Source organism: Corvus moneduloides, chromosome 12 (assembly GCF_009650955.1).
Source record: "Corvus moneduloides isolate bCorMon1 chromosome 12, bCorMon1.pri, whole genome shotgun sequence".
Classification (NCBI taxonomy): Eukaryota; Metazoa; Chordata; class Aves; order Passeriformes; family Corvidae; genus Corvus; species Corvus moneduloides.
Genome location: NC_045487.1, coordinates 14,892,513 through 14,905,264, shown reverse-complemented (window position 1 = coordinate 14,905,264; position 12,752 = coordinate 14,892,513). Strand labels below are relative to the sequence as shown.

General features: G+C 41.6%; 1 long non-coding RNA gene across 1 annotated transcript in view; it reads right to left on the bottom strand.

Annotated features, from left to right (window-relative positions):
• Nucleotides 1-2,247: 2,247 nt before the first annotated feature.
• LOC116450052 overlaps nucleotides 2,248-12,752 on the bottom strand; it is an 11,924-nt gene continuing 1,419 nt past the window's right edge. The window contains exons 1-3 of the long non-coding RNA XR_004242642.1: nucleotides 10,343-12,752; nucleotides 6,049-6,272; nucleotides 2,248-2,650 (exon numbers count right to left, since the gene is read on the bottom strand). The exon at nucleotides 10,343-12,752 is cut by the window's right edge and continues 1,419 nt beyond it. This is a non-coding gene — a long non-coding RNA (uncharacterized LOC116450052). The remainder of the gene's footprint in view (nucleotides 2,651-6,048; nucleotides 6,273-10,342) is intronic.

Sequence of the window (12,752 nt, the reverse complement as noted above, 5' to 3'; positions counted from 1 at the left end):
GATTTGAAGGTGTGTTATTCACGTGCATTCTGGGATGCCTAGGGTGCTGCCACCAGAAGACACAGGGAATCACAAGGAAAAGGAGAAAGAAGTGTTTCCTCAGCCACATCCAAGCTGCAAATGGGAATGGGCAGACTGGGGAGCTTTCTGCTGTTCATTCAATACACCGTGAAGTGTCAAAAATTTCTTTTACATGCTTTTTTCCACCTCCCTTTAGGAAAGGACCAGAATTACAACCAAGAAGCTAATAACTTGCTATGAACAGTGGTATTTGTTGAGGCATGCAGTTTCCAAATGGGAATTTGGGCTTGTTTTTATTCTTCACTTAACACTTCCCCTGCCCAGCTCAGACGTTTACACTGGTGTTGTTCCGACTATGACAACACACAGAAAGCACATGGCCTAATAACTCCAACGTTAACAGACCCATGGCTTCTAACAATGCAATTGCAGAGGAATTTACCCTAAACAAAGCCCAAATACAGAAGTGCCCATTGCAGTTAACAGCAATTAATGTCTCCTCAGACTGCTACGTGCCTTAACCATGGCCAGAGGGGATCTCAGGGCGGGGGGAGAGAGGGACACCTGCGGCTGATGGTCACCACGCTTCCTGGCACGAGCCTCAGCAAGGGAATTAGAAGCAACAGCATCACAGCCATGCAGTCTGAGCGTTTGGTTCCCCACGAAATGAAACTGGAATCACTGCCTCCCGAAAAACTCACACGACACAGCCCAAGCAGCAGGGGAGAAGCACTGAAAAACCCACAAGAATTGAATCTATTAGAAATATTCTCACTTGTCCTGTTGTGACCCACATAGGAAAACTTTGGAAAGAGCACATCTCACACCAAAGGAAGGGTGGTGGTGTAACTGGTTCAAAGTGGTGCTTCCCTGAGACTTCCTGATCCATCAGCCGGACATGTCCCCAGGCTGCCACCAGCTGCCCCCACAGCCCACCCCTCCCACAGCTCGCCAGCCCAGCTCAGGCCAGTCATACCACAAATGGTCTCCCAGCCTTTCCTCTGAGCCTGTGCACCCTCCCCAGCCTTCCTCCTCCTCCAAAGGAGGGCAGTCACCAGTACAACACCCGCTTGCCCCAGTCAGCCCCAGTGCAGGTTGCACTGACAGTGCACTGGTTAATAGGTTAACACCAAAGTATTAATAAATACAGTGGAATTACATAAAGAGCAGAGGTCTGTATTCATAATACAAATGAATCATTTTCAAAATGTAAAAGTACTAAGGTGCATTTTCACTTTGTGCTTTATGACACCCACAATATCTTGGCCTGACAAATTAAGATTGACATTTAAAAATTACTAAGAGTCCTGTCAGGGCAGGTCTAGAACATCCATCATTGCTGGTGAACACTGTGTGCTCACACCGAGGGAAGGAGAGATCCTTAAAGGTTTGAACAGAAATCTGGTCTACAGATAAGCCAGGGGAACATGAGGAGCCATATCCTGTTAAAGTGACAATCACCATTTTTAAAGCCACAGACCAAGTATATTTGCTATTTGCATGTAAGCAATTTATAATAGTAAGCCATAAGGAGAAAACAAAAAGTGTAAGAGGAAAACGATGCCTCTTCTGAACTTGGTGTATCATCACAAACCTGTTAACTCTATGTAAGAGGCAACCTAAGGGTATCAAGTTCAAAAAGCACAGAATCAATAAAAAGTCATTAAAAATCAATGTATGAACTGGTTTGCATGCCCTCAGCCATCACTCCTAGGCACTAATGCTCTAATAATTCTCAATTGATATGCACAGAATATGCCAATTTAAATTTATTGGAGTACTTCAAATTTTTAAGTGCTTAACTTTGGAAAAGATTGGCTTTATAGGACCAAAGCAGTGAAGAATGATCAGGAATGTTTAGAATGCCTTACATTTTCAGTAACTTGAAAGAGATTAAAGGAGTAGGCATATGAAATTAAGAATGATTTAAAAATCACTGGATTCATTCAAATTGCTAGAAATGCTTGAATTGCAACTAATATTGGTAGTTAGTACACATGCAGTGAAGGGGGTCTATCCTTACATCAATGTCCAAGGGAACTCTCCCACAGCATGAGCCAGTTCTACATGGATACCAAAAAGAAAGGGAACAACTTGCATATGCACAGAATACACAGTAATTCCAAGTGTAAAACAAACCCTTACCACCAAAAATCCCCCAGAACTTCCCAGATTAAAATAATTTCAAAATGTAACAGAATTTGAAATTGACTCTCTGGTTAGAAATTCTGGTTGTTATTAATTTTTTATTTCTGGTTGACAATAAAATGTTTTGCAAAAGACTCCAGTGGAAACATCTGGAAAAACATAAAAATCCACAGTGGAGGGAGGGCAAGCCATGGTCCCTGTGTGTGGGGCAGATGGGAGCTATGAGGGATGCTGCAAAGCCAGACACTGTGGGAGGATCCTGACCCCTGGGAGACACTGACCTGCCATCCAGGCTCCTACTGATTCAGGATTTTCACCTTCAGTTTTAGAAATCCTCTCTAAATACAAGAGATGCAAGATATTTGCTGTATCCCACAACCTAGCCCAGGAAGGGTTTTGGGCACAGTGCCTACTGTGCTTCTTAAAAGGGAATGCGTGGCTGCATTTACTTTTTCTTCATATTCACTCCTGGAAAATATACCTAGAGGGGAAAATTTAAGAAGTAGTATTAACAGCTCAGTACCACCAAGATAAAAGCTGGAAAAACAAGGCATTTAAAAGGGTTAAGGTAAAATAATAAACTGTTATTAAGCCTATTAAGAGTTTTAAAACATCATTGTTTATGGCATGATAGAGCTTGGCTTTTTATAGGTGTTTCATTCGTACATTTTACTTATTCTGCTTCTATTTAACGATGCTGTGGATCTCCACTTTAAAGCCCTCAGTAATGCACTGATTTCATCTGAATCTGCTAACCCTACTTTTAAAACAATGGTGCAACAAAACAGAGGTTAACATTTCATAACTTTGAACTGCAAGCAGAAAGGCTAAAATTTTATGAAGGCCCTCAAAAATAATACCCATTTCATAAAGTACAACATATACAGAATTAAACTGGTGTCTCCATTCGATACTTGCTGAGAAGATGAAAGGCACTTTAAAAGCAGTCTCCACGTTCTTACGTCTCTGTCTGTGCCTAAATGGCCAGCAGCTGCCATGGCCCTGCTGTTGTCTCCTCTCTGCCCTGGGGAGGGCTGCGCCATGTGGTGATGCTGTCAGGGGACCACCCCGAGCAGTGCCCTGTGACACAGCCCCCAAAGTCCACTCTTGAATACAGCCCACACCCCACACCTAAGTGAGCAAGATATAATAGAGTCATCTTTTATTAATGTTACAAAAATTCTGGCAGGAGTAAACAATCAACACTGTATGAATTTTGGTTTATAGTTTAACTTATTTCACAATACTCTTACTTACTGCTACTTCTCTGCAATTCTTTCTCTGTGTATTATCTTAGACTTGCTAGATCTTAGCTGACGAAAGAAGGGGGAAAAAGCCCACAACTTTTATCCAGTGAGACACTTTATCAAGAAAATTCTACAAGAAATTGGTTGTTACCTGCAGATAACAACTGGTTTGTTAGTTAATGGCTAGAGGCAAAGCCAAGGCCAGTTAATGCTCCAGCTGTCCAGTCATTAACTGCAGTAAAGACTGATTTCGAGGAGGTTATTGCCGTGATAAAATATCCTCAAAAGATTATAACAGCAATAGTGTACAGAAAAAAAAAAGTATTAGTGGCTATAGTGTGACTGAATGGCTGCATTTGAAAAATTGGTCATTCCCTGGCGGTTCATAACCGATTTTCCACCAGTCAAAAAGCAAGTTGTGCTCTGTTAGGTTTATTGTACAAGGCAATAAAAATATTGGCCAGGTTAAATTGTCAGCGTGTTATGACATTAACCATTCTTTTACTGTGCTTAATTTAAGTGTTACTATGATTCATTATGGAAAGAAACTGTCCTTTGCAAGTAAACAGGCATTTCAGCACTGGGAACAGACAGCAATAATAAATTTGAATGCAAAATTAAATTTCACTTGATGGCTTTCCCCCCCTCTTCATAATGATCACCTTTTTTCTTTTTTTCTTTATAGAAATACTTCAGAATTCTTGGCTATTTAGTTTGCAAGATTGTCTTCCAAAGTTTGCATTATTGATGTGATGCCTGGCAGCAGTACTCTACTTAAGAGTGTGACAGCATTTCCATTAAAAAACCTTTTTGATGGCTCACTTGGCCATCAAAAGTCGCCTTGTGTTTCATTTGGCATGCGAAGCCGCAGACCTCAGTGCAGATCTGAACCATGTGAGCTGCTCCTCTCTCTCTCTCTCTCTCCTGCTTAAGGTCAGCAATGCACGCGCAAAAAATGTGCACACACGATTTCTGTGTGCATGGTTCTGTAAATCTGGATCTGTTTGTATTAAATTACAAAAAGTATGCAAAGTTCTGCAGATATCTATGTTAATTTGCATGCTTTTATCATAAAGGCTATGAGCTATCATAGTAATCTTAATATACATTGATAGACTACACCATAACCACTCCAAAAACCCATTAGGGTTTATTTTATAAATGTATAATAAGAATCCTTGGTAGATTCAGCATTGCACAAGTCAATTTTTTTATTATTATTGTTCACTGACACCTGTAAGAGAAGAGGAGCCATTGAACCTTACATGGTTAAAGCATCAGACTAAAGTTTTCCACAGAATCTGGAGCAGTTAGGCTGAAGTTTTCACTGAAATTTAACATTTACTTAATTCCAAGACACTGCTTTGAAGATTCACGCCTAAATGATCCAGTAAACAAATTTTAGTGGGATCTACTGGCATCCTGGCTCCTCTGAAAACAATATCTAAGCACTCCAGGGTTTTGCCATAGTTTCAATTTCACTCTTGCTCCAAGAGCTGTTATGCCAGTGAGCCCTGTCCATTATGATGAGGGATTTTACCAGTATAAATGATGGTACAGTTCATCCCACTGTATCAAGGCTTCACAGTCCAAGCAGTCACTTACCACAAAGCCCCTGTACACTGCAACATTAAATCCCAGGGTCTTCCATAGTTAAGGCTGCCTTCCATTTCCTAGTCATTCTTAAGGCACTTCTAAAGCTAAATGCTTTGTTTTTAAATACTACCACGCTCAGGCATGAGTGAATTGTGAGCTTTTCTGCTACACTGATCAACTACACCAAATGATTATGTTCAGAGTTTTTAAAGTAGTGTCAGAACAGGCTCCAACCCTGCACACACCTCCCTGAGAACCTGCTGCACCAGCACGTGCCAGAAAACACCTGGGAGCACACCAAGATGACAAGAAGGTGTGTACAGGTACAAGCTGACTGGTTTCTGAAAGCCAAGACCTGGATCAGCAGAGCTCACTTCACAACACTGAAATAGTCCTCCGATGTGGTGACTCGATGAAATAAGGTCATATTGTTATAACCAAAAGTTTCTATGGGTGTACTCACACATGCAAATACATTTAATAGGTGTGTATGGGTGGATGCATCTATTTTATATACATATATATCTATATATGTACATTAAACAGATGCATTATATATGCAGAAGGTAGCCACATATACACAGATCTGCTTGTGCTTTCATGAGTCCATAGAGACCCAGAAGTACTCAGCATATGCAAATACCCAGCAGCCCCTCAATGCTGGCAACACCATTTTAATCACAGGACCACTTTTGCACAGAGGAGTTAAAGGACTCACCCAATGCCATACAGCAAACCAAGGGAGAAGCCACGGAAGCTGATCTGAGCTGCAGTTCAGTCTCCTGGCCTGGTCACAGACTGAGCCCGTATCATCTCTCCCCATGCTGCCAGCCACGTCCTCTCCTTTAAGAGCAGCCAGTAACCACTCAGCCCTTGTGTAAGCCCTGCCACCATGCATAATCAGACACACAGCCTGTCATTGGAATCTATGTCTTATAATTAGGTCCACACAAATGCTGAAACTTCAAAATAGAGTTTAGAAGGGTTTCCAGTACATCTGATGCCACAGGCATCACAGTTCTGCCTCTGGACTTACCAGCTGCTGCTCCAAGGCTTGGGCCAACTGTTGCTGCCAAAGGATACTCAGATGATGTGAGAAGCTGGAACACTGAGAAGGGAGTTATTCGTCATCTTTGATGTTGGAACTTCAAGGGAAGCGCCGGCTCCTCTCCCAGCCATCGGCGTGCTCAGAGATCAGCCCTACCTTGATGTTTGCTCTGCTGTTGCTATGGCTTAAGTTTGATTTTAGGCATCAGTTGGCTGTAAAAGTGATACAAACATGGCACACTAATCACTGCTGAAAATGAGAAGTGCACAAATATCTTTACAAGTCTGTTCTCTATCGGATTCCAACCCTTTCCAGATGAAGTTACAAATGGATTATTCAGTTTAATTTTTTTTACTCTTAAATACGACCTTTTAAGATAAAGTGATTCCAGAGGGCTTCCAGATGACTTGCCATTATTTCAATGCTGATGGCATGCAGACACTGCTAGTGTGACGAGGAGAAGCCTGCAGGGCAAGGATCATCATGTTCAATACTGCAAGGAACATAGATTTTATCCAAGGACATCAAGGTCAGTTTTCATGGTACCAAAAAGCTCAAGAGGAAACGCTTATATAGAAGATCAAGATTAGCTTGGTTTTAAAACTGAATTTTCAACATTTTAATTTAAACAGAGGAATACAGGAAGGAGGGGTCCAGATTCTCTCCCAAACCACTCGTAGTCCCATCCTGATGTGTATTGTTACCATGGCCATAATAGATGAACTTTTGGTCCTATAATGTCACACGAGATTCTCCAGGATCATCTGAAAAACTGCAAAAGACTCAGGCATTTCTCCTGCAGCCACACCTCTCTCTGCTTTGGATATGCTGCAGGAAACCAGCCCTGGTGGCACCGGTTGCAAGTCATTTTTCTTCTGGACTAGGAATCCCTGTGTCCCCTGAGAATGAGACACAAAGTGCTCACCACTTCCAAACTGAGGACATGCACTGGCACCAGCACCAATTCTCTTCCCCGTATCTTCTCAAATCAAGCAATTTCTCTACACTGCCCACCAATAAATACAGGCTTTTAAAAAAATCCTTTGTAAAATCTATATTAGACACAAAGTCTTGCAGTCCTTTTCTACTTTAAAGTGAAAAGAAGAGTCAAGCTCATAGTCAAAATCACCTTCAGCCAAACCCCCACTGTCAGACAAGTGCATCATTGTGGATTTTGGATTGATGAACTACTGTATTTTAGTTTTTCTGCCAAAGCAACATGGGTCTCATCAGCAGGAAAGAGAATAGAGTGAGACAGAGAAGAGAGGCAGCACAACGCACTGCACCTATGCAAGGGCTGCCAACAGAAAAAAGGGCACTCTCTCGGAGGGCAAAGACACAGCTGTATTCGAAGGACAGGCAAAGGCGCGGCACAGAAGAGAGCAGAGCTGGTACTGGGAAAGGCATGTTAGCAGGTAATGCTTCTGGGGCTTTGGGGAGAGAAAACGCTGAGCAAAAATGGTGAGATTATCATGCACACACCGAGGCAGCAGAACCAGCTGCACCAATTTTCTAGCAAGTGACCCATGGCACCGGGACAGCTGAAGTGACACAATGCATGAATAGGCCAGAAGAGAGGGAACTTGAGGGGGAAACATTCATGTGGCTCTTGCCACACCCATGCATCTTTTCCATTTTTCCCAAGAACTCATATTTTTGAGTTATAACATTTATGATGATGACCTCACGGGAGAGCAGCCTCCATTCTGGGGGTCTCTCACTCTCCCTGGCCTCCTTTCCATCCTGCTGGAGTATCAGACAGCAGCATTTCCCACCTCTGTCCCCTCTGGAAATGCCCTTCCCATGCCCTTTGTTCTCCCTAGCCTGGCCTCTGCCTCTCCCCCCACCAGCAACCCCTGCACTGTCCCTGGGCTTCTGCATGTCCACCAGTAAAATAAAAAAACCAAAAAAATAAATACACGCTACAGGTGGAGTTCATCCCCATCTTTTCTAGAACTGTGTACCCTACACAACGTTGTATCATTATCATTGTGTTCTGCCTGTATGGCACCCATCACATATCAGCTTCCAAGGCTCCTGAAACAAGGTTCAGGAGAAGATACTTTTAGTACATGCTAATTTTAATACTCTTCCACACAGACACACACCCATGTGCACCCACACATACAAATACACACTTTCAGGGGGAGACAGTTTTAATACTGAAAACTTACTTTAACTTCAAACTTATTTAAGACTTAAAAGAGTTTAAGCCAGATTTATTTTGGGTGACAAGTATTTCTTACATCTAAAGGATAAATATTTTCTCCTATTTTAACAACATCTCTTCCCTTTGATTTTCTCACACATGTTGTATTTAACTAACAGAGTACAAATACCAAAACAATGGAATATCCAGGATTAACTCAGCAAATGCCATTAGATTTTGTGCAGGCATAGTATAGAAATGGCACAAAAACTTTAGATCCTTAAGGATCATTTCCAGTGATTCACTTTCAAAACTAAGGGATTTCTAATACTTGAAAAATTCAATATATTTCATAGAGTTATTACATTTTGTACAGTTCTGAAATAATGCCAATTTTGCAACTTAATTTGTTAAAATGATAATAAACGAGAAGGCTGTCACTTGACAGAGAAAAACTATCTCTTTTTTCTGTTATCTGTTTTGCTGTAAGGTTAATTCTTTATATTTTGTATTTAAATTAATTCGGATGTCTTTCATAATAGGGGGCTTACTATATTATGGAATTAGTAAAGAAATGGGCAAAAAAGACAGGAAGAGAAGGAGGGGGAGAGGAGAGGGTAGGAAGAGATCAATTAAATAATTTTTTTGTGAAAAATCAGATATGCACTTATTTTAGTTTGGAGAGCATATGCTGCTCTTGATGTGGATCCAAACTGAGGCAGCACATTGAACAAAATAAAACCAGCTCTGTAATTATTAGCAGAGACATGTTCGTGAGGGCCATTTCCTGTAGAAAATGCCACTTTTATTTTCTTTCCTGTATCTTACTCAAATCCCCTTAGCAGAGAAGAGAAGGAAGAGGCCAAGTTACAGATTGTGTTTAAGTAATAAGCCATGACCACCATCAGATTCTTTGCCTATTATCTCACGCCTTGGAATGTTCTGGAGGGCCTGTGGCTGGCCAGACCCACTGGGGGTCTTCTCCCAGTGTATTGGCCACATTCCCGAGTTTCAAGGAAAGCAGGAAAGCAAGCCAAATTTGCCAGTGGATGCAATCTACAATCACTCTTTGGCCCAGATGACAAAACAATTCAGACTCCATTGGCATATTGCAGACAGATATTGCAACCTGCAGGAATGGGCAAAACACAAACCACAAAGAGGAATAAGGCTTGCAGTGTTTTGCTTTAAAGCCATAGGAAAGATATGGGAGATGTATCTGAAGAAAGGTGATGGTTCAATCTTGATTTGAGAAATGTTGACCTTCTCGCTTTTGGGGATTTTTTTTGCACCAGAGCTAAGGAGAAGTAGGCATGACTAGTTTAGCAGAGAATCAAGAGAAAATTAGTTACTTGGGCAAATATTTGTAGGATTGGAAAGAGGGAAAAAGGCAGAAAAAAAGTCACTAATCACTAGAATAAGAATTAAGCTGTTTGATAGGCACAGATATGAGTTTCTGGTGACTAAAAGGCCAAATTAAGTTTTTGGGATTACAAATCTGTACTTGTATCAGCGTCTGGAAGGCCATTTTCAAGCTCATAAGAGTCATCAAACAACTGAACTTTTAGCTTTACAAACCTGTATGAACAGAGATGCATAAGGCTGCCCTTAGCCATCTGGAAGTTGCATTTTTACGAATATTTTCAGAGTACACTTAAATGTTGCAAAAAGAAGATACATTCTCCCCAGCTATTATTTTATACTGATTGTTACAATTTGCTTCTCTTGCTGTCCTATTTCTCTTTGAGGTGGGAAGCAGGAGGATCAAGACTTCTCATAAAATGCCAGATGATCCTTCTTGTTTGTTCTTTCATAGTGGCACATAAACCATAAACTTGGTACTCTGCAAAGAGTGACCAGGAGCACTAAGAAATTGCATTATCAGACACCTACAGTAACTTATTTGACACTATCCCTGCCCATCACCATGCCACCATCAAATATCTGTGATGCCTGCACTTATCAGATGCCACAGGAGGTGTTTGCATGGCATGGATGGGGCCTCATCCCCTCAGTAGTCGAAAAAACGCAGATAATTGCCAAGGAGAAGATGCAGGGATAGGTCTCCCATGTGACCCCTAGGTTCATGGTTCCAAACTCCTCACAGTGGGGTGAGTGGAAAGATGCACTCACCTCTTCAGGTACATCCATTTCATACACCTTGGCTCCAACGAAGAAAAAACAATCCGAACTCCCACAAGCTCCATAAGCATTTCTGTCTGCATGCTGGTTCAATGCCTGGGGCTCCCTGCGAAGTCTGAGATTTTATTTATGCCAGTACAGGAGAACTCTTTCACTGATGACGGCCCTCTAAAGGAATCAAAATGAGAAACCAACCTTTCTGCTGCATTTAAATTGCCCTAGAAATTTGGACACAGCTCTTACAAAGGTAGAGATTTAAAAATTGCCACTTCCCAAAGTGCAATTTAATATTATTTACATTATGGAAGAACCCCAGTAGGCTCAGAGGGACACTGCATTAGTCATGATGCAAATACATACAAAGACGTGACCCTTGCCCCAGAGAACTTTTATCAGTCCCTAATTAACCTCTTCATGATCCTTGAAGCCAGAATAATCAATGAGTCTCTATTCTGACTTTCAATTCATTCAGCTGGAGAAGGAGGAGAATCTATAGAAAAATTATTTTAAAAAATAGGACTTCTAAATTACCTCCTGTGTGGGACAGCCCTCTAACAAACAATACTGAGTCTGCCAAATCACTCCTGTTCTAAATAACCAGCTCTCCCTGTACAGCATCTGCTGTCTGAAAGGGCTTCATTTGTTTTTACTATTATGAATAGTCAAGAATTCAGTATCACATGAATGGGAAGCTTCTAGAAAACTTAAATATGCTTCATTGAGCTTGATGAATGGCTGACTGTTGCATTGTTATAAGATATACTAATACACTAGAAATATGACTTTACTGTGATTAAGTCCCATGCATAGGATTGAACAGGAATATACTCCACCCTGAAGAAAATGTCTATTGACATTTTCCCAGCTAAAAAATCTGGGATTTTCAAAAGGTCCATTTGCTTTCAGTGAGAATTCAACTCTTACTGAACCTTAGGCACATCTGACCATCAAGATTCCCAGCTCATGTCTGTACAAATAGTGTATCTAAATCCAAATTGAATGGTTGGAACCCCTCTCTGGCAGTGTCACCCATAACACCTTCCTCTACTCCCTGTTATAATGTAAGGATTGCTTTTGTTTGAGGAAAGGAGGCAAGAAAACACTCCTTACGAGCACTCTCAGCGGTTCTACAGGAGGACAGAGCTGGCTGCCTGCGCTGCTGGATGAGTACTTTGGAAGCTTAGCACAGGAGAAATAGGATGACATTAAGGGCAGTGACTGGGTACGTACAAGAGCAGGTATGAAAAGAGAGAGGTGGTGTAATTAAGGGATGAAGTGAAGTAGTGGTGCCCAATGGATTTTAGATAATAGATGTCATTAAGGGTGATTCAGAAGATTGAATTGTACAACACAAATCAGTGTGGAAGCTCTGGAACAAACCAAGTAGAGAGAAGCATCACTTCGCTACTTACAGTAGAGAAGTGTTGGTGTGCTTTGTGCACTGCCATCTCTAAAAGGGACTGAGCTAACAAGAGAGATGATTAGTTTTCTCAGGGCAGAGGTTAAGGATGTTAGCGAGAGGGTTGATATGTTATAGTCAAGAGAACTGGGAATGAATCCTGTATTTGTGCATGTGGAAATTAAATGATAACAGAAAGGCAGTGAGAGATGTTTCAAAAGAGGTTGCAACCTGAAAGGAGAGAAAACTACATTTTTGGTACTGTGCTAGTTCTTCACATAAATTCCTAAGTAAATCTTGGCAAACTTGCCCATGCAAATGACTTTTTGGCTGGCACCATTTGCAAATGCCAGATTAAGACAGTGGAATTTACCTGGCTACAGCTTTGACTTAGAGGAGAATATTGCAGAGAAAGCTGGGGGACACAGGGACAGACAGCACATTACATGATTTTGAGGCCAGTCTCATTTTATAGAGCACCTTTGTCTTGCAGGCTAAATAAAAAGGGTTACAAGTAGTGTGTCAGGCATCAGCAGGGAAGCCAGTGGCAGCCCATGACAGCGATCATGTGCTCAGCAATGTGTGTTATATCATGGACATCAACATAATTTATAAGAGCAAGGTAATTGTTGGCTAGAAAGCTGCAATAATTGCTTCCTTTTCTGAGAAGGTTTTATTGTCTCCAGCATCTGTTGTCTGAGACTGGGGCCAAGGCTTCCACTTGCCTCTCTTACTTCTTGAATCTGCAATGCCTGAGCATGGCCACCGAGGTTATTGGGCCTCTGAAGGTGGTGGAGCAGGTACAGATGCTGAAAACCTCCCACTGCATTATGTATGCTGACCTACTGACGTGTCCCTTCAAAGCATGCCATTAGCACCAAATGTGGCCACCAGCTGTGCAGCTGCAGCCCAAGAGGAGAGCAGCACTTCCTGGAGCTGCACAGCAACACTCAGAGCAGAACAAGGAACACAGAGAAGGAGGAGAAGTTTCCATGTAGCCTC